General features: G+C 36.8%; 1 protein-coding gene across 29 annotated transcripts in view; it reads left to right on the top strand.

Annotated features, from left to right (window-relative positions):
• Window positions 1-20,172, top strand: part of syd (JNK-interacting protein syd) — a 648,626-nt gene that overhangs the window by 82,260 nt on the left and 546,194 nt on the right. The gene's annotated exons all lie outside the window — the stretch shown is intronic.

Below are 20,172 nucleotides of genomic sequence, written 5' to 3' on the forward strand. Positions count from 1 at the left end.
CCATTGATCTTCTGGCATCCCAGTACAGCTTTGACAGTTTTTGCTGTGATATTTCAAGTGAAAAGTTAGAGTCCACCTATTCAATACAAATTCAGCGTCAAATTAATGGATCTTATAAAATAATCGTTGTCAAGTACTAGTTTTGACCTATTACAGAGGTTGTCCTCAGCCATTGACAAAAGTGAAATAGACAACTTGGCAAGATCTAGAATAGTGAAAAGATTAAAAAAAAAAAAAAGCCAGCTGAATAAAATAATCTTGTAGAGATCATATATCGATTTAGTTTATAAATGAAGATATTGACCATAAGTCATGAGTTCCAATGTCCATTTTAATTCTTGAGATATGTCCATGTAATGCGATTTTATGTTAAGATGCTTATAATGTAACAACTTTAAAACAGGCTTAAAGGCACGATTACAGATTTATAAAAACAAATACAGTAATTCAGTCAGTTGTTATGCATGAGGAGTAGGCTATTATGAAGTACTGATTACTGTATGTTAAAATAGTTGTAGTAATTTGTGGCATATTCTTGACTTTTGGCTGAGGGGGACATCGTGTAGGTTGTTGATGTCCAGTTAGATGCCTTGGGAAAAAAAAAGGTGGGGGGGGGGTGGTATTAGAAAGCTAAATGATGGCAGAATGAAGTTGATAACCTATTTTGAATGTGACTCGCTCCCCCTACAGCTTCTCAGGCGTCCTTCCATTTGGATTGCGTGTGCTGTACTGATTGTGTGATTTGAGGCAGGCTGGCACTGGGAGTGAGGGAGGGAGGGTACAGGAAAAATGGGAGGGGGATGGAGGGGTGGAATAATAGCTGTAGAAATGTTAGAATAAATTATGTTTGGTTTATATTTTTTGTAAAACAAGGTAATGATGTCTAAAAGTATATTGGGTTTATCAGAGATTTCATTGAGATAACAATTAGGATTGGAGTATTGATTTAAGTGGATGTAACAATTTTCAAGAATATTGAGTAAGGGACACTTTTGTGCAACTTTTAAAATATCCAGGTCTTGTTCAACTGAAGAGAAACTATGATTAAAATCGGACATGAGTTGACACATTGCGAAAAAGTGTTTGTGCTTTTTGGCATTAACATGCTCTATGTAGAGAGTTGTGAAGCTTCTACCTGTTTGTGCAATATAGGTGGAATTGCAATTAGTGCATTTTAATCTGTACAGAGCTGAATTAAGAAATTTATTATGATGGTTAACAGTGTGATGATTTATTATTTTTGAAGGCTACATTTAGGTTTTGTTTTTTAGGTACTTCTTTTATCTAATATATATTACTATTTTTGAAGTGAAGGAGTATTATTTTTTAGGTTTTGTTTATTTGGTTAGGATGGAGGTGTTATTTTTAAAAATGCTATTTGTTTGGGGCGTTGACCCATGTGGATCTTTTGCCCCTACTGGCACCATATTATATGAACCTGCGTGTAATTGGAGTGGTGGTAGTATGGAATGTTGTGTGTGAGGAAAGGAAGATTAAGGACATCTTAAACACCCAGTCCCCAGGCTAGGGATATTAATAATTACAATTAAAACCCCTGACCCAGCCGGGATTCGAACCCAGGACAGCTGGGTGACAGACGGACATATTGCTCCCTGCACCGCAGGGCCGGACAAGAGGAGGTGGGTTTACTTTTCATTTTGTTAATTTTGTCAATGAAACATTTGCTATTGCCATTGTTCCTGTCTGTTGAGTATATGGTGCTTAGTTCTTTCATCAATCTATCACTAACCTAACCAATACCTCTTTGAATGAAATAGAAATAAAAATTTCGAGCAAGGGTCACAAACGTAACTGGCCGAATCCTTAAATCTCAACAACCTTATTACCACCTCAGCCAAAACTGAATTTGCAATCAACAAACTTTCATTTGACAAACAAGATGAAAGTAGATATGAAATAAAAAAGAAATTACTCATGCTCATTAACCTACACAAATCTAACAATCAAGACACATACAAGACCTTAAAATACATTTCAAACCTCTAAAAGAAAATCAGTGATAATGATCTCAATGTCACTAAACCAGATAGAGGAAACACTACAGTCATCATAAACAGTTAAGACTATATAAATAAAACTGAATGTTTTTTCCCAACAACATTTTTACCATTGCTAAACAGGACCCTACCACTAGAGTTCAACGTAGTTTGAAACAAATCCTCCAAACATCACCTTCCTCCTTATTAAACAAGAGAGTTCAAATTTAATTAACATGAACCCAGGACTCCCAAGAGCAATAGCTTTACTCAAGATCCACAAAGCTGATGTCCCTCTGAGGTCAATAATTAACCTTAGACCTAGTCCCACTTACAAAATTTCACAGTTTATCCAAAAATTCTGATACAATAACTGTTAACTTGGTCTTATCCTTAAATTTTAACACTGATGTATTTACCTCTCATTCCCGGGAAAAAAAAAAAAACAAAAAAAAACGTATTCACATATCGCTGCAATACAAAGAATAGTGCCCCAATGAGCCTACATACATTGTACGTATAGTTTATGTAGACAGGCAGTAGAGGCACTACATTACTCTACACCTCCCCTCTCTGTGCAACAACTCCTCTGAAAATTGGCTGGTTTTTTATATGCTCTTCCATACCTAGAATAGGATCTGGTGTCAAAGTAAGGTTGAGTAAACGAAGATGTCACTGGTTGTTCAGGCTGGTTGACTACAGTTGATCTTTCTCTCAGTGGACGGAGCACGGTTACATTTCGACGGAGTGTTCCTTCTGGTGCCTTCACAATGACTGAGCGAGAAGAATCATCTCTACTAGCCACCATTCATTCAGACTGGCGGTCTGTGATGAAGACTCGTGTACCAGGTTCATATGACTTCTCTACAGTGAAACAGTGACGTTTATAGTAGCCACTTGCTTGACATTGACAACGGGGATGATTCCCAAGACAAAAACTCATCATGGTCAATAAGTTGTGGTTTTAACGTAGCTGGCATTGCAGGCAACAGTGTTCTTGGCTTCCTGATGCATTTGCAGTTGATTTGTATGAAAACAGTGCCAGGAAAAATGGATCAGTTGGATTCTTGTTCAGGAGCTGCTTTAGTGTAAGCTCTCTCTGACTGCCCATGTTGTTGTTGTTTGAGTCATAAGTCCATAGACTGGTTTGATGCAGCTCTCCATGCCACCCTATCCCGTGCTAAACTTTCCATTTCCACGTAACTATTGCATCCTACATCTGCTCTAATCTGCTTGTCATATTCATACCTTGGTCTACCCCTACCGTTCTTACCACCTACATTTCCTTCAAAAACCAACTGAAGAAGTCCTAGGTGTCTTAAGATGGGTCCTATCATTTTATCTCTTCTTCTCATCAAATTTAGTCAAATCAATCTCCTCTCACCAATTCGATTCAGTATCTCTTCATTCGTGATTCGATCTATCCATCTCACCTTCAACATTCTTCTGTAACACCACATTTCAAAAGATTCTATTCTCTTTCTTTCTGAGCTGGTTATCATCCATGTTTCACTTCCATACAATGCCACGCTCCACACAAAAGTCTTCAAAAATATCTTTCTAATTCCTATATCAATGTTTGAAGTGAGCAAATTTCTTCTCTTAACACATTCACGCCCGTATCCGGGTTATTGCCTATAGCACGTGACCATGCTGTGGACCTTATCCGAGTTAGCCCGGATAAGTGCAACCTTGAACTGGAGCCGTTCCTACGCAGCTGGGATCTATTTTGGTCACAAATATGTGCAGGAGAGATGAAAGTAATACACTTATGAATGCTTCTACTCACCAGAAACCACATGGACACGGCGATTTTCCCTCCCAATGCACTTCCTTAGTTTTGTTTCTGAAGGCTGCCTAGTGCTGGCACAACTAGCTGCGTAGTTGGTTTGTGATTGCACAAGCGTGTGTATAATCCTTTGGTATAATTGTGTTCTGAAGTGTAACTTGGCATGTAGGGACAATATAAATTATGCAAGTGATGCGAATTTACAAAGCACAGTTTTTCAGCTGCTTGAAAATTATCTTGGCCAGGGGTATACAGTCTATATGGACAATTATTACAAAAAGCGTTGGACTCGCGAAACAATTACGGGAACAGAACACTGCTGTTTGTCGAACAATACGGTCAAATAGGGGTGTACCAAAAGATCTAAATGAACACCAGGCAATTCTCAAACAGGGGGAAAAGTGAACCCGACATACAAATACAGTCACCTCTCTCCGAAATCTCAGCTCCATCTACTTCATCAGCTCCAAGTCAACGTCCCGCGATTTTGCCACCAAAAAGGGCACCGGCCAAGGATCCATCATTTAGGTTAGATGGGAAGAGAAAAAGAGCGTACTCTCTTGAAGTTTCTACTATTAAATATAGTCAAGTTCCCCTGAAGAAGGTGCAAAGTGTGCTTCAAAAGTAAAATTATTAGTGAAACACGCTATTTTTGTGGAAAGTGTGGTGTTCCCATTCACACAGGAAAGTGTGGCATTATTTACCACACCCTACAGAGATACTAGAGGGCGTTATTAAGGTATGTGGAAAATTTTGTTTCCATTTCTTCTTTAGTTTCAAACTTATTGTGAAAATAATTCGTTGTTTGCTCTGCCACTAACAGCTGGAATAGCTGAGCCAGCCCTTTAAATAGCCGCTCAGATTATGAGCGTGAATGTGTTAAGAAAGCTCTTCCTTGCTTGTGCTAGTCTCCATTTTATGTCCTCCTTTTTTCTGCCATCGTTAGTTATTTTACTATCCAAGTAACAATATTCATATAACTTCCTTTAAGACTTCATTTCGTAATATTCTAATATTTCCTGCATCATCTGCCTTCATTCGACTGCTCTCCATTACTTTTGTTTTGGACTTATACTCCTTACCCAAGACTTCGCCCATACCATTCAGCAGCTTCTCAAGATCTTCTGCAGTCTCAGATAAAATAACAATATCATCGGCAAATCTCAAGGTTTTGATTTCCTCTCCTTGGATTGTGATTCCCTTTCCAAATTCCTCTTTGATTTCCTTTACTGCCTGTTCTATGTAAACATTGAAAAGGAGGAGGGACAAACTGCAGCCTTGCCTCACTCTTTTCTGGATTGCTGCTTCTTTTTTTAAAGCCCTCAATTCTTATCACTGCAGACTGATTTTTATACAGATTGTAGATAATTCTTCGTTCTCGGTATCTGATCCCAATCACCTTGAGAATCTTAAATAGCTTGGTCCAATCAACATTATCGAATGATTTTTCTAGATCTACGAATGCCATGTACGTGGGCTTGTCCTTCTTGATTCGATCCTCTAAGATGAGACGTGAAGTCAGGATTGCTTCACGTGTTCCTACATTTCTTCTGAAGCCAAATTGATCTTCACCCAACTCAGCTTCAACTTGTTTTTCCATTCTTCTGTAAATAATACGTGTTAAAATTTTGCAGGCATGAGATACTAAACTAATAGTGCGGTAGTTTTCACACTTGTCAGCACCGGCTTTCTTGGGAATAGATATAACAATATTCTCCCGAAAATCGAATGGGACCTCTCCTGTCTCATACATCTTACACACTAAATGGAATAACCTTGCCATGCTGGTTTCTCCTAAGGCAGTCAGTAATTCAGAGGGAATGTTATCAATTCCAGGTGCCTTGTTCCTATTTAGGTCACTCACAGCTCTGTCAACCTCTGACCTCAAAATTGTGTCTCCCATTTCATCAGTATCAACAGACTCTTCATGTTCCAGAACCAAATTATCTACACCTTTACCTTGATACAACTGTTGGATATGCTCCTGCCATCTTTGTCCTTTGTCTTCCTTCCCTAGAAGTGGCTTTCCATCTGAGCTCTTAATATTCATACACCTAGATTTCCTTTCTCCAAAGGTTTCCTTGATTTTGTTGTATGCAGCATCTACCTTTCCCAGGACTATACAACCTTCGACATCCTTGCACTTTCTATCCACTTCATTCTTTAATCACCTGTATTCTTTTCTGCCCTATTCATTTCTAGCATTCTTGTATTTTCGTCGTTCATCAATCAGGTCTTGTATCTCCTGAGTTATGCACTGATTCTTAGTTGATCTTTTCTTCCCTCCTAACATTTCTTCAGCAGCCCTACTGACTTCATTTTTCATGACTATCCACTCTACCTCTATTGTGTTTCCTTCAGCCTTTTCATTTAGTCCTTTTGCAACATGTTCCTTGAAACAATCCCTCACACTCTTTTCTTTCAACTCGTCTAGATCCCATCTTTTTGCATTCTTTCCTTTCTTCAATTTCTTCAACTTCAGATGGCATTTCATGACCAACAAGTTGTGGTCAGAGTCCACGTCTGCTCCTGGGAAAGTTTTGCAATCCAACACCTGGTTTCTGAATCTCTGCCTAATCATGATGAAGTCTATTTGATATCTTCCAGTGCCTCCAGGTCTCATCCACGTATACAGCCGTCGTTTGTGCTGTTTGAACCAAGTATTGGCAAGGACTAAATTATGATCAGTGCAGAATTCAACCAGCCGAGTTACTCTTTCGTTCCTTTGTCCCAATCCGAATTCTCCTACTATATTACCTTCTCCTCCTTGGCCTACCACTGCATTCCAGTCTCCCATCACAATTAGATTCTCGTTACCTTTTACATATTGTATTAAATCTTCTATCTCTTCATATATTCTTTCGATTTCCTCATCATCCGTTGAACTAGTAGGCATATAGACGTGCACTATTGTGATGGGCATAGGTTTGGTGTCTATCTTGACGACAATAATTATTTCACTATGCTGGTCGTATTTGCTTACCCGCTGCCCTGTTTTCTTATTATTAAACCAACTCCTGCATTTCCCCTGTTTGATTTTGTGTTGATAATTCGGTAGTCACCTGACCAAAAATCCTGTTCTTCCTGCCAACGTACTTCACTTATACCAACTACATCTAACTTTAGTCTATCCATCTCCCTTTTCAGATTCTCTAACCTACCACAACGATTCAAACTTCTAACATTCCACGCTCCGACTTGCAGAATGTCAGTATCCGTCTTCCTGATGATCGCACCCTCTCATGTTGTCCCCACACAGAGATCTGAGTGGGGGGACTAGTTTACCTCCGGAATATTTTACCCGGTAGAAAGCCATCATCAGTACATCATTCATACAGAGAGAGCTGCATGTCCTCGGGAGTTAGTTACGGCTGTAGTTTCTCGTTGCTTTCAGCTGTGTAGCAGTATCAACACAGCTACGTCAGCCTCCCCTTTGCTTTGATTATAACTTGGACTACTAGTGCTGATTTTAAACCCATACTTGTTGGCGTGTTTCTTTCGTTCCTCGCTGATGAACTGCTTGTCCGAGTTGGAGAGGACTTCCATCGGCATGCGGAATCTAGCAAAAACCATTTTGCATTTGGTGACGAGTTCAATTGTTGTCAAAATGTTGACACGTGCTAGTTCACTGTAGTAAAAAATAATAGTCTACAACAACAAATGTATCTATGCGAGTCAATTTCGAAAAAATTTGTAGCAACTTTCACCCGAGGACGAACAGGTGTTTCTGATGTGCTCATTGGATTAGGTCAGTACTTAATACAAGTATCACAACACTTGATAAAGCGATGAACTTCAGCTGTAATACCTGGCCAAAAAACTGCTGACTTGGCACGTTCGAGACATTGTACAGTCTTAAGATGTTCATCAAGGATATGTTTAAGAGCTTCAGGTTGCATGTGGCTTGGAATGATAATCCGACAGCCTCGGCATTGAAGACCTCCAATGATATTCATTTCATGGTGATAAGGATGGCACTGTCGTATTTCATTGGGTACGTCCTTAATGAACTCTGGCCAACTTTCTTGTAACAAACGCTTAATTTCCTGACATTTCTAATCTTGCCATTGATGCTTTCATGGCCCGTTCTTATAGACATGATGCTGTATAGGGTTTTGGGTGTATGCCGTGTCAAGAAAATAAGGTGAAATTCATTACGTTTCACAGAGAACTGTGCCCTGCATCCTCAGAAGAAATCTCGACTGTCTGCGAGAAAGGCTTCCTAAACAATGATTCTTTAAAATTCAGATGTTATAATGGAAGTGGAAATGGTATGTTCATTCGCCACCAGATGGCTCCCAGGAGGTGGCACAACGCTAGCATTCAAAGCAGAAGCTGACCGAACCATGAGACTAAGCGGTTCACATAACGTGTGTATATAACATATGACATTGACAGGTGTATGATATGGACACAAGCCTGGAATGAAACATCTGGCGATGAGGAAGTACGAATTCGAAAAACACGGAGACGAAATAACAATAGTGAAAGGACAGGCTTGTGTCTATATCATACACCTGTCAATGTCATAGGTTATGTACACACGTTATGTGAACCGCTTAGTCTGATGGTTCGGTCAGTTTCCGCTTCAAATGCTAGCATTCTGCCACGTCCTGGAACCCTTATGGTGGCTAATGAACGTACTATTTCCGCTTCTATTATAACGTCTAAATTTTAAAGAGTCATTGTTTAGGAAGCCTTTCTCGTGGACAGTCAAGATTTTTATTCTGAGGACGCAGCTCACAGTTCTCTGTGAAACGTAAAAAATTTCCTCCTATTTTCTTGACACGGCATAAGCCCCAAAAAAATTAAAACAAGAATAATAGTTAACACCACCTTTCCAATACTTATTTTTCCTATATTTAGGAAATAAACATTACAACAGGCGTTGTAAGATGGGACATGTTTCGCTTAACAGTAGTAAGCATCATCAGCCGAAAATAAATCTTAGCCTAAAGTTAGGTCAGGGCCCTGAACCTAGTGTCCTTAACATATATGACACCCTAAGAATCAACATTTATATTTATAAAATGAAAATAGGCTTAAAACTAGTGTGAAAAAACATGGAATGTTACAACATGGCTAAGAGAAAAAACGCAATCGAGTTGAGACAGAGGATAAGAACAGAAAGTAGGCTATAATACAGAGCTGGTAATGAAATAATTAAAATCATTAGGATATCATTGTTACCAGTCAGTCAATCAGAATGTTCAAACACAAAAACAAGCGTGAAAATATATGAGTGTTCATCATGGCTGAGTTAGAAAAAAACACGTAATCGTGTTGCCAGAGGTAAAAACATAAGGTACAACATAGAGTTGGCAGTGTAGTATCAAACTCATGGCTGCCAGTCAGTTAATAAGAATGTTCATATATAACAAAACATAATGGTTATATTCTTTTAAGTGTAGAAATAATTAAATCCCACTTTTGTATAGATACGTGAGAACGGGCGAGAGAAATCATGTGTTGTAGCAGACATGGAGTAGTAACACTTCAAACAGGATTGATCACGCCTGAAGCCGCTTCATTTTTGCTGGGAGTTCAAGACCAAAACGGAAAAAAAAAAATAAGATGCCAAGTGCGTGAACAGAAATCTGAAAATGGAAAAAGGAAAAAGATGTACTGGGGCCTTGAAAATAGGGTGTTCAGAATGGGAGACTAAGATCGCTTACCTCTTATGTTGGATGAGCGTTGAGCGGAGACATTAGCCGTTCAAGGGGGTCTGTTAAATTTATGCCCGTTGCTGCGTGTGTTGTGTCTGTGTGCTTGCCTAGGCAAAGAGTAAGTTGGGACGGGAGGGGTAGGCGCAACAATGAGAGTGCTGGAAGCTGGCGGCGGAGCTGTATTATGGGGAGGGGGTAAGGTGGAATCTGTTATGACGACTGGAGGGGTATTTAAAGGTTTATAATTGAAGATTTTTGTGAAATTATGATTTATATTAAGATTAGTGAGTAAATTGGGGACTTGTTCAATTAATGGACTGTTGTTCTCAGAGACATCATTCAAATTATTATTATTAATAAAATGTTGATCCAAGAAAATGTATGTATTTTCCAATTCAGTCATTAAGCTGCTTTTATTTACATATTTTATAATGTGGAGGTCCTGTTCAATTGTAGAATAATTGTGGCCGGAATCCCTCATGTGGTTGCTCATGGCAGAGTACTTTTTATGCTTCAAGGCATTATAACGTTCCAAGTATCTAGTTCTAAAGCTGCGGCCAGTTTGTCCGATATAAGAAAATTCACACTGGGGGCATTTGAGTCTGCAAATACCAGAGTTTGAAAATTTGTCTTGAGAAGTATTTACCAAGTTGGAATTAAAGAATATATTCCGATTAGTGTTGCGAGTTCGGTAGGCAATTCTGATGTTATGCTTTTTAAATGGGTTAGTAATGCTGTGTATGGCGGGGTTAGTGAAGGTGAAAGTGGCAGTCTTTATTATTTTGGGGTTATCTGGAATTAAATTTGTAGTATTTTTTGATTTGATTTTACCAATAATCTTATCGATCAGGTTAGGTTTATAGCCGTTAAGTTTTGCAAGTTCTTTTATATATTTAAACTCTTTTTTTCAGTTAGAAGGGGATAGTGGAATATTTAATGCTCGATGAACTAAACTGTAGAAAGTTGCTTGTTTATGAGATTGAGGGTGTAACGACTCATTCTTTATTGTCAAAGGAGCAGCGGAGGGCTTTCTGTAAATTTGGAAAATAAAATTATCACTGGCTCTGGTCAAGGTTAAGTCCAGGAAGTTAAAAGACCTGTTGACTTCGTCTTCCTTAGTGAACCTGATATTGTGGTCAAGGTCATTAAGGGTCTTTAAAATGTTATCACTATTATTGCCATGTGTGTCAATGATGGCAAATGTGTCATCGATGTATCTTAGCCAAAGCTGTAGACCATTGATTTTATTGATTATCTTGTTAGTAATATATAAGTAATAATAATAACAACGTAAACGTTTCCACCTTTTCAATACTAAAATATATTCACAAAATTATAAATTACACGGTACTAGTTTCGACCCATCTAGGGGTCATCATCAGCCGTATTGGAGCAAAGATCATTTTTGGCGAAATCCTAAGAAAATGTTATTTTAAAGAATAACAAGTGAAATGAGATGTTATTGTGGTAATAGTTAATAATACAAGGAATATACATACTAAGAGGTTTTTAACAAAGAATAAAGTATAAATGGGGTGTTGTAAAAATTATAATCATGGAAATCAGTAAGTTCTTGTATTGAAATGACATATATAAAATTATATATGGCTTAGGAAGAGGGCTTAAGGTGGGGCTGAAGGGTGCAGGAGAAAGTGTAATTGTCTTGGAAAAGTACCTTTGATTAAATTTAGGATTGAGTTTAGGTTGGCTGCATTATTGTTTCTGAGGAAAGTGATAAATAGATCGAAGAGTGTGTTGGGTTTCTCTGAGATTTCATTGAGATTGTGACTGGCATTAAAGTAATGGTCTAGGTGTATGTAGTAATTTTCCATTATGTTGAGTAAAGGGCCCTTGTTTGCTAATACGAGGATGTCCATGTCTTGTTCAATATTGGTGAAATTATGGTTATAATCTTGCATGTGTTGGCCGATGGCTGAAAACCTGTTGTATTTTATTGCGTTAGTGTGCTCGTGGTATCTGATAATGAAGTTTCTCCCGGTTTGCCCGATGTAGGTTTTTTTACAGGTGGTACATTTGATCCTATAAACTCCTGATTTTAAAAAACTGCTGGTCTTGTTGATGTGTGAAGTATTGTATAAAACGTTCAAAAACCAACAGTAAGAACATTCTAACTTCATTTTAAATGATCAAGATTATCAGAAATTAACTGTAATGAACCCAAAATTACCTACAGTCAGATCACTGCCCAAAATTCATAAAAATGACGTCCCCATTCGGCCTATAATTAATAGTATCAATAGTCCTACCTATAAAACCTCTCAATTCCTACACAAATTCCTAAAAAAACACTTCAAATTTCACAACTCCAACCCCATAAAGAACTCGATCGAACTTTGTAATTCCCTAAATAAGTTCAGTCTACAACCAAACCACGTTTTATGTTCTTTTGACATCACCAACATGTATACTAATATCCCTATCAACAATACTATTAACATCATAAAAAACAATCTGTTGAAACATAGCACATTGAGTAAAATCGAAACTGATGAATGGTTAAAATTACTTAATTTCGTTTTTGACAACAACTATTTTACCTTCAATAAGAAAATTTACAAACAAGAAGGTCTAGCGATGGGAGACCCATTATCTGGAATACTAGCCGATATATACTTAGATAATCTCGAACATAGTAAGATTATTAATAACATCAACGGACTCTGTCTTTGGCATCGCTATGTTGATGATACCATAGCTATCATTGATAAACAAATCAACAACAGCAATAACATACTATCATTCCTCAACAACTTAGATAATAATATTAAATTCACTAAAGAAGATGAGTTCAATAACTCTTTGAACTTCTTAGATATCAAAATCACACGAGCATTGAACAAATTCGACTTCCAAATATACAGAAAACCCACCTTTTCTCCAACAACCATAAAAAATGATTCTTTACATCCCAACTCACATAAAAAAGCCACTTATCACAGTTTAATATATAGGGCATTAAAGATCCCTATGTCCTCTATTAATTTAAAGAAAGAATTACTATTCATCAAGGAAATAGCTAAATTCAATGGATTTAACACGAGTATGATTGATAAAATCATCAATAAAACCAAACTGAAACTAGCTACCAATTTATCTCCATTAAAACCCGTCAAACCAAAATACGCTAAATTCACGTTCACTAACCATAGCATTTACCCGATAACCAATTCATTACTGAAGCACGAAATAAAAATAGCCTACACAACAAAAAACACTAATCGTAATTTATTCTTCAATCACAACTCTATTAACATCACAGACAATAGTTACTCTGGATCAGGAATATACAGATTGAAATGCTCTACATGTAATTTTTCTTATGTTGGCCAAACTGGCCGCAGCTTCTCTACCAGATACGCCGAGCATTACAATGCCCAAAGACACAACAAATTCTCCGCAATGGCCAACCATATGAGGGACACCGGGCATAAATTCACCACAATAGAACAAGACCTCCATATCCTAAAAAGAGTCGATAAAAGCAAACTCATGACAGAATATGAAAACTTATTTATTTTCCTCGACCAACATTTTAATAAAGATAAAAATCTAAATGACACTATTGATAAAAAAAGCCCCTTGTATGAACAGATTCTTATTTTATTACGAGAATCAACTTCCCTCACCAACAAATTCTTAAAAATCTTCAACCTCTCATCAATTAGAGTTCCCACCTCCCCTACAGCTAATATACCCCCCTCCCTTCCCCCTGCCGCTAGTACCTCTAATTCAAATACAACCAATAAACCCATAGCCACACCCACCGTAACATCGCTCCCTCCAATAGCCTTACACCGTTACAACACGCGCAGTAATACACTCTCTTCCTTCCCTCCCACCAATAGCAGCCCCCCTCCAATAGTTACGTCAACGCAAACAGATCCCCCTCCAGCACAAAACTTCAGTTATAACACACGTAGCAAGAAGTCTACTGTTGCAAATACTTCTAACTCATAATATTGCAAGCTATCTTTGTCACCGTCAAATGGTAAGTGCATGCGATTCTACTTCAATATTTTTCAAATATCTTTTCACACAATTAACTCTACGTTTCTTGCTTCCATTTACAGATTCCACTTTTATATGCTTTTTCAACTTGAATATCTGCAAGCTCACAATTTGCAACATTTGAACATCACTTCAAAATTTTGAGATGGTCCATAGTGATCCTATTTGAAACTGTTCTTCAACTTCTATTCACCAACTTCATATCCTCAACGTGTTCTACAACTTCACCATATGCATCTGACTTTCGTCTTTTATCTTCAAGATCATGATTAACTTCGGATCTCTCGACTAACTTTGACTTTTATTCTCTCTTCTTTACTTTGATTATATAAGATTTTTCGCCATCATCTAATTATAACCGCCAGACTATCAACTTTACTTTTATGCAATCTTACTACTCGTTGTATAACAATCTGTTGTTTTATCCATTGTACTTATTTTAGCAGCCTTCTAATGTTAATTTTGTTAATACTTCCACTATTGTATCTCATCACATTGTATTTTCAAACCATCATTGTTATTTTTAATGTTATTTTACTTCAAATCTCTTCAAGATTTTAAAATTCATTTCATTACTACATGTTATTTAGACGCTTATTTTTAATTTAAGGTTAAGACTATGGCTGATGATGCCTTCAGGGAAGGCGAAACATGTACCACTATTAGCTAACAAATTTATGTAAATCATCCAAGACGATTTTGTATTGATTAGGTGGTCTAATAAATAACTTAATGTTATTATTTCAATCGATTGTACTAGTGGCGCCACACAGCTTTACTGAGGCAAATTAAATGTGGACCTTGCGTCTACCGGGTAAATTCTGGAGTGGCATTAAGAAATTATGGATCTGAGGATTAAATGCGGATTTCTACCCATGAAAAGTATAAAAATTGTCTTCACGTCACTTCCTAAGTGTCAAACTTTGTGCATAAGTGGACAAGTGAATGAAGTGAAGGAAATAAGAAGAGATGATTTCTGTAAATGTGATATGGCAAACGTCTGTAACATACCACTGTACACGGTAAACTCCAGGTAACTGTACAGTTGTGTATATTTTTGTTATCCATTCCATTTGCACTCCACTTGCATTCCACTTGCACTAAATAAATATGAAACTTCTAATTTTTATTTTTATTGGAATGTGTTTAGATTGATTTGTAGTCAATGTCCTAACTTGAGAATGTCCCTGGCCTGCAGGAGGAGGAGGATCATGTAAACGCATTGCAGTTGTACAGTTGAACCTTCCTTCTGCAGACACCATCAGTTCAAATGTCCATTACGAAAGGTGTCCGCTAAAACAAGTTTGTAAAAATAATCAAACATTTAAACGGCAAAAAACATCCACCTTAAATGTAAGCATACATATCTTTATTTTTTATTATTCTAAGTCATTTCTGTGTTAGTATTCCATAGGGAGTGATTTTACATCATTTACAAACGTTACAGCTTCGTGAAGTAATCGTGAAACTTTGTCTGTGTAAATTTAGCACATGTTCTCTTAACTGTGATATTCTCAAAAACGGAATAAAGTCTGTTAAATGGTTCCATAGTGTTCTCGCCATACTCGCGTTCCAGCGTGACACACAAATTCTTTATCTGTTTAAGCATATGTAGTCCCTGCTTCATTGACAGAACTTCTTCTTGTTCTCCTTCCGCCTCACCGTTATCGTCACTTTTCATTCCTAATTCAGGCTCTGTAAGACGATAACAAGTTTTATTCAAAATGGTCCTTTTGTGCGACTAATGAAGGCTGCTATGGATAGCCAGAAATATTTACAAAGTGCAGTGAATTAAATTAAAGCTGAAAATTTAGCTTAAAAGAATTAAATGCTGTCTATCCCAAGAAGAAAATGAATGAGGAGTTGAGGTGCAAACTAACATGGACCCCTCTGTCTCGCTGATTAGCCCCTGTACTGTCTTTTCCTTTTCAAGTTGACTATCTGAGCTCGACCTTATCAGCGACAATCCAAGTTATGAATAGAATGATGCAAGAAGGGAAGAAAATCCCCAGGTAATTTGTGAGTCAACAGTCTCTAGCAGCATTTCTGAGCAATTAGAATTCTCGGAATAGGCCTATACACCACTAGGTAGAACCGCATTTCGATGTACCATCTTTTCCCTTGCACTCGAAATAGTACAAACATTCAAAAGGGATTTCCTTATGTCTGAAGAATGGTTTTAACAGAAAGGATGACATGTGGGCCGGCGTAATAAATTGTCCTGCAACGTGTTAAGTGTCCTCTTAAGTCAAGTGGACGGGACAAAGGGTGATGTCTGCTGTCCGGAGTTCGAGGTGTCCGCTTAAATGAGGCCAATTTAACACTTGTTTTATGTAAAATAAAATCAGTTCTGAGGAAAATAATCCGTTTAGGGAGGTGTCCACTGAATAAGGGTGTCCGTTAGGGAAGGTTTGACTGTATTTTATTGTAACAACAATGAATGCTCCTTCTCTAAGACTTATTTTCCACAAAGTTGGGGGATGCCTAGTGCTACCAAGTTCTAATATTTGCATTGTTACTTGCCACTTGTTCTTAAATTCCAAGTACATTCTTAAGTAAATGTTTTTCTTTAATTATTGGTTTTTGAAGATTAGTTAACATACAGCACTTGTGAATTATATCATCTGCATATGGGAGAAGTTCGGTAGACAATTTTGTTAACTGTGAAATAGTTTAATATGTTGAATACCTCTTTCTATGTGAATTCTGACACTAGCAATGCTCTGAGTCTTGTTTATTTCCTTAACAGTCTGTCTCCCATCATTTAAGGAGGGTGGCGGTACAACAACTATGCTGGTTGATGATGCTTGTTGTTTAAAGGGGCCTAACATCGAAGGTCATCGGCCCACAACAACTATGCCACGACCTTCAGTGATTATTTTTATTCCAGGAAACTCTTTGTCAGCCATTACCTCAACACTAGCTTCTAACGATGACAGCAGTTTGCTATCAGTAGTAGTGATAAATGTGTCACTGGCCCTTCTACTGTAGCACTTAGATTTCAAGCTGATCATACTATTTGGTATGATTCCTATGAGAAATTTCTCTGTGTAACATTTCTTGTAATGTGAATACAGATATATTCTATAGCCATATTCTGCTTGGTTGTGCAACTCTCATTTCTGTGCAGTCTAATATTACTCTACAAGGGATGTTTATTTCAAAATTCTGAGGGCATCATTTCTTTGACACTTTCTCTACTAGGCCAGAAAACAAAGTTCACCATAGTCTCTGCAAGAGTCACGACCATCACCATAAAAATTCTAGATACTGTAGTGCGATGAATACCAAACAAAACTCTCAATGCCGAATAAGATAAACCAGTTTTCATCTTCATTAAGAAAGAAGTAAGCGATTTGGTTTAGTAACTTTTACTTCCTTCTGATCTAGCAACTTCTTTAAAAGTAAATTGAAAACCTCTGTATTTACATCCATCAAGTCTCTGCGTTCAGAATAATCTTTAATGAACGAGTAACCTCCGAAATCTATTGATTCAATTAATTTATCATTATTATCTTTTTGTACAATACCCCTACCTAGGCCAAAGCTGACGGGAATACATGCTTGAGTAGTAATATCATTACCATCAGTCATGCAGTAAAAACAAACTCTCTTGCGTCACACTATTACTTGCGTCACTTTACGTAAATGCATCCACAAACTTACTCTTACAGTTACCATCTACTTCTAGGACCTCATGCTCTTCTCTTACTTTCTTTCTGTTCTATTTAAACACCCTTTTGAAATGCTCAGCAGTTGAATCATTTGAAATATTCCTTTTATTATATTCTTTTGGAGAGATTGTAGAGATATATGCAGGATTTTCAGCATGACCAAATGGCATATTGCCAATAAAATGTACACTGCAAATTCTTGAGTGAAGTTTTATATCCCAACATGAACTATCTGGGCTGATAGAAAGAAGAAATTATATTTTTATGTAGATCTGTAATTTCTGACAGTGAGTGAAAGAAACCTTACTTTTTATGATTCAGTGCTTGAATTCATTTGTGCTGCATTTCTGCCTCAGTTATCCTCTTAGGAAAAGAATGGAGTATCACATAATTTGTATTTCCCCTTACTTTTTCTCTCTGCATTTTCTTACACCCTAACTAAATGAAGCGGCAAGTCCACATTTAATTCATCCGGTGGCTTCTAGAGTGCCCCGCAGGCAACATATACTGATTTCATACAGAAACATTGCTTCATTTTTACACTGTTAATAAACTAAATACAACAGTATTAAAACTAAACATTTAATTAAAGTTGAAAATGCACTACAGGTTTATAAATTGATTTGTGAATGGCAGTACAATTTCTTATCACTAGATTGGCTGCCAAAATCCTGGATTCATTTCCAAACTCCTCCACAATCTTCTTGTGGAGTGAGGGTATATAATGCTGTTAATGGCGATTTGTCCATCGGATGGAGATGCTAAGCTGTGAGCAGACCTCTTGATGGTATTTGACATGTAGCACATTTGGTATGTGCCAGTACCTGGTTTTTCTCTCTCTCTCTTCCTCATCATCCCGCACCTAGATGCACACATTGCTCATGGTCCTAAAATAGAAGGACCCACACCACGTGAACCGAACGTATCCTCAGACGCTTTCAGCACTAAAAGCCATTTGTTAAGTAAATAAATAAATAAATAAATAAATAAATAAATAAATAAATAAATAAATAAATAAATAAATTGAATACATTACTGGAAATTACATAAGCAGTTTTTAATATTTTGAATTTTTGAATTATTTAGTTTTTTTTTCAAACAGAAATTGAAATTTCATTGAATGTTGTATCTGCATCATCTTCACCGTCTTCAGGTTTCATGTGTGCATATTTTGCTGAACGATTTTTTATTCTGAATGACTTGGCCGCCTAAATCATAACCACATTTGATTGCATTTGGCAATTACTCCTGTTTGACTTTATCAAATGAAAGCCGAGAGTAACATGTTTTTAAGACATCACGTGAGCCAAACATACCCTTGGACACTCCCAGCACTAAAAACCATTTGTTAAATAAATAAATGAATAAATAAATTAATTAATATTGAATTGTTTAGCTTAAAATACTCAAAAGCCAAAGCCCAGCAAGTAACATGTCTACACTAAACTTCATAAACCGTTCCAGCTCAATGCAGCCTGCACCAGCATTTGAAAGAGGATTACTCTTGGAATGCAAATTCACATTGGGAAAGGACATGCAAATTCCCATTGCAAGGGGATTTCTCTGGGTATGGTTCTTTACCAAAAAGTTAATATGAATAGATTATTGAATGATTTAATTGGGCTAATTTGACAGTAACATTGATGTATTCACAAAGATGCACACAAAATGCTGTCAGTTGTGTACACTAACTTATTTACAACTTATTTACACATTATATGCACATAACCCATCATAAACAAAACAGTTCTACGGAGAATAAGAAGAATACGACTACCATCTCGAAAAACATTTGACTGCTACAGTAACATGTCGTCAGAATCACAACACAAGCTCACAAAAAACAACTCCAACTAACCAACTCCAACAACTATCAAGACTGCCTCTTATATGTATGTTGCCTGGCCGGGCTTCTAGAAGGATATGACACAACATATCTTCTCGTAAATTCTAGAGTGTTCAATAGCCTAGTTATAATGTAAAGAATTTTCTATAACTATCTAGTACCAAAGATACGTTATTCTGGATATTACAGTGTGTTGCAAAATATTGTGGTGGATATACAGGTAATAATAAATTATATACAATTAATTACATGTTCTTACATTAACTTAACTCATATTAATATACATACAGCACATGTTTCATGACATAACCTCACAAATAATACGATCGTCTGTACATTATAATAATAATAATAATAATAATAATAATAATAATAATAATAATAATAATAATAATAATAATTCAAGTTCGATATTGGCATTATTTACCCATGGGTTAAAGAATATTGTTTTCAAGTTATATTAGTCTAATACACTTGTGTCAACATGAATAAGTAAAGCTCTGACAGTAATTAGAATTACATATCGTTACAAAAACCTAGGTGATTTATTTTAAAAAGATTTTTGATTAAAACCAGCAAACCCCATCTGGAATATTACTGAAATCATCATCAGCATTTCAAAAAGATAACTCTCACTGCTATCATAATAATATTACACACCACTCCTTGATCTTACTCTGAAAATGAAAATCACCAGTAATACAATGCAGTTCTTGTACTTGACCAGGTACTTTATGAACATCAGTTTATAAAATATTGAGGGAATAAATAGTTTCTTATTTTGTTGCATGTTTTTGATACAGACTAAACTGCTCTGTGTATCATGAGGTTAGACCACTTTGCATTTTAGTGTGATGGATAGCATAGGATACATCAGGATTTCTCCAGTTCATATATAAGTTGGTCATACTTTTAAGTATTGTAATAATAACCGTGCCTTTAAATGAGTTGGCTGCATGGTACAGGCCAATGTAGCTGTATGCTGCATTTGGGTGATGTTGCATTTGAATCTGTGGGGTATCATTTTCATGGAGACAAATGGTGGGGCTGTTCCATTATTTAGGCCACAGCTGCATCCTATCCAGTCGTAATCATTGCTGAAAGTTCTGTGAGTTATTGCAGTGTAAAACTGCTAGCAAACAAAACCAAAACAAAACAACAAACAACAACT

The sequence above is a fragment of the Anabrus simplex genome, chromosome 1 (assembly GCF_040414725.1).
Source record: "Anabrus simplex isolate iqAnaSimp1 chromosome 1, ASM4041472v1, whole genome shotgun sequence".
In the NCBI taxonomy this organism is placed as follows: Eukaryota; Metazoa; Arthropoda; class Insecta; order Orthoptera; family Tettigoniidae; genus Anabrus; species Anabrus simplex.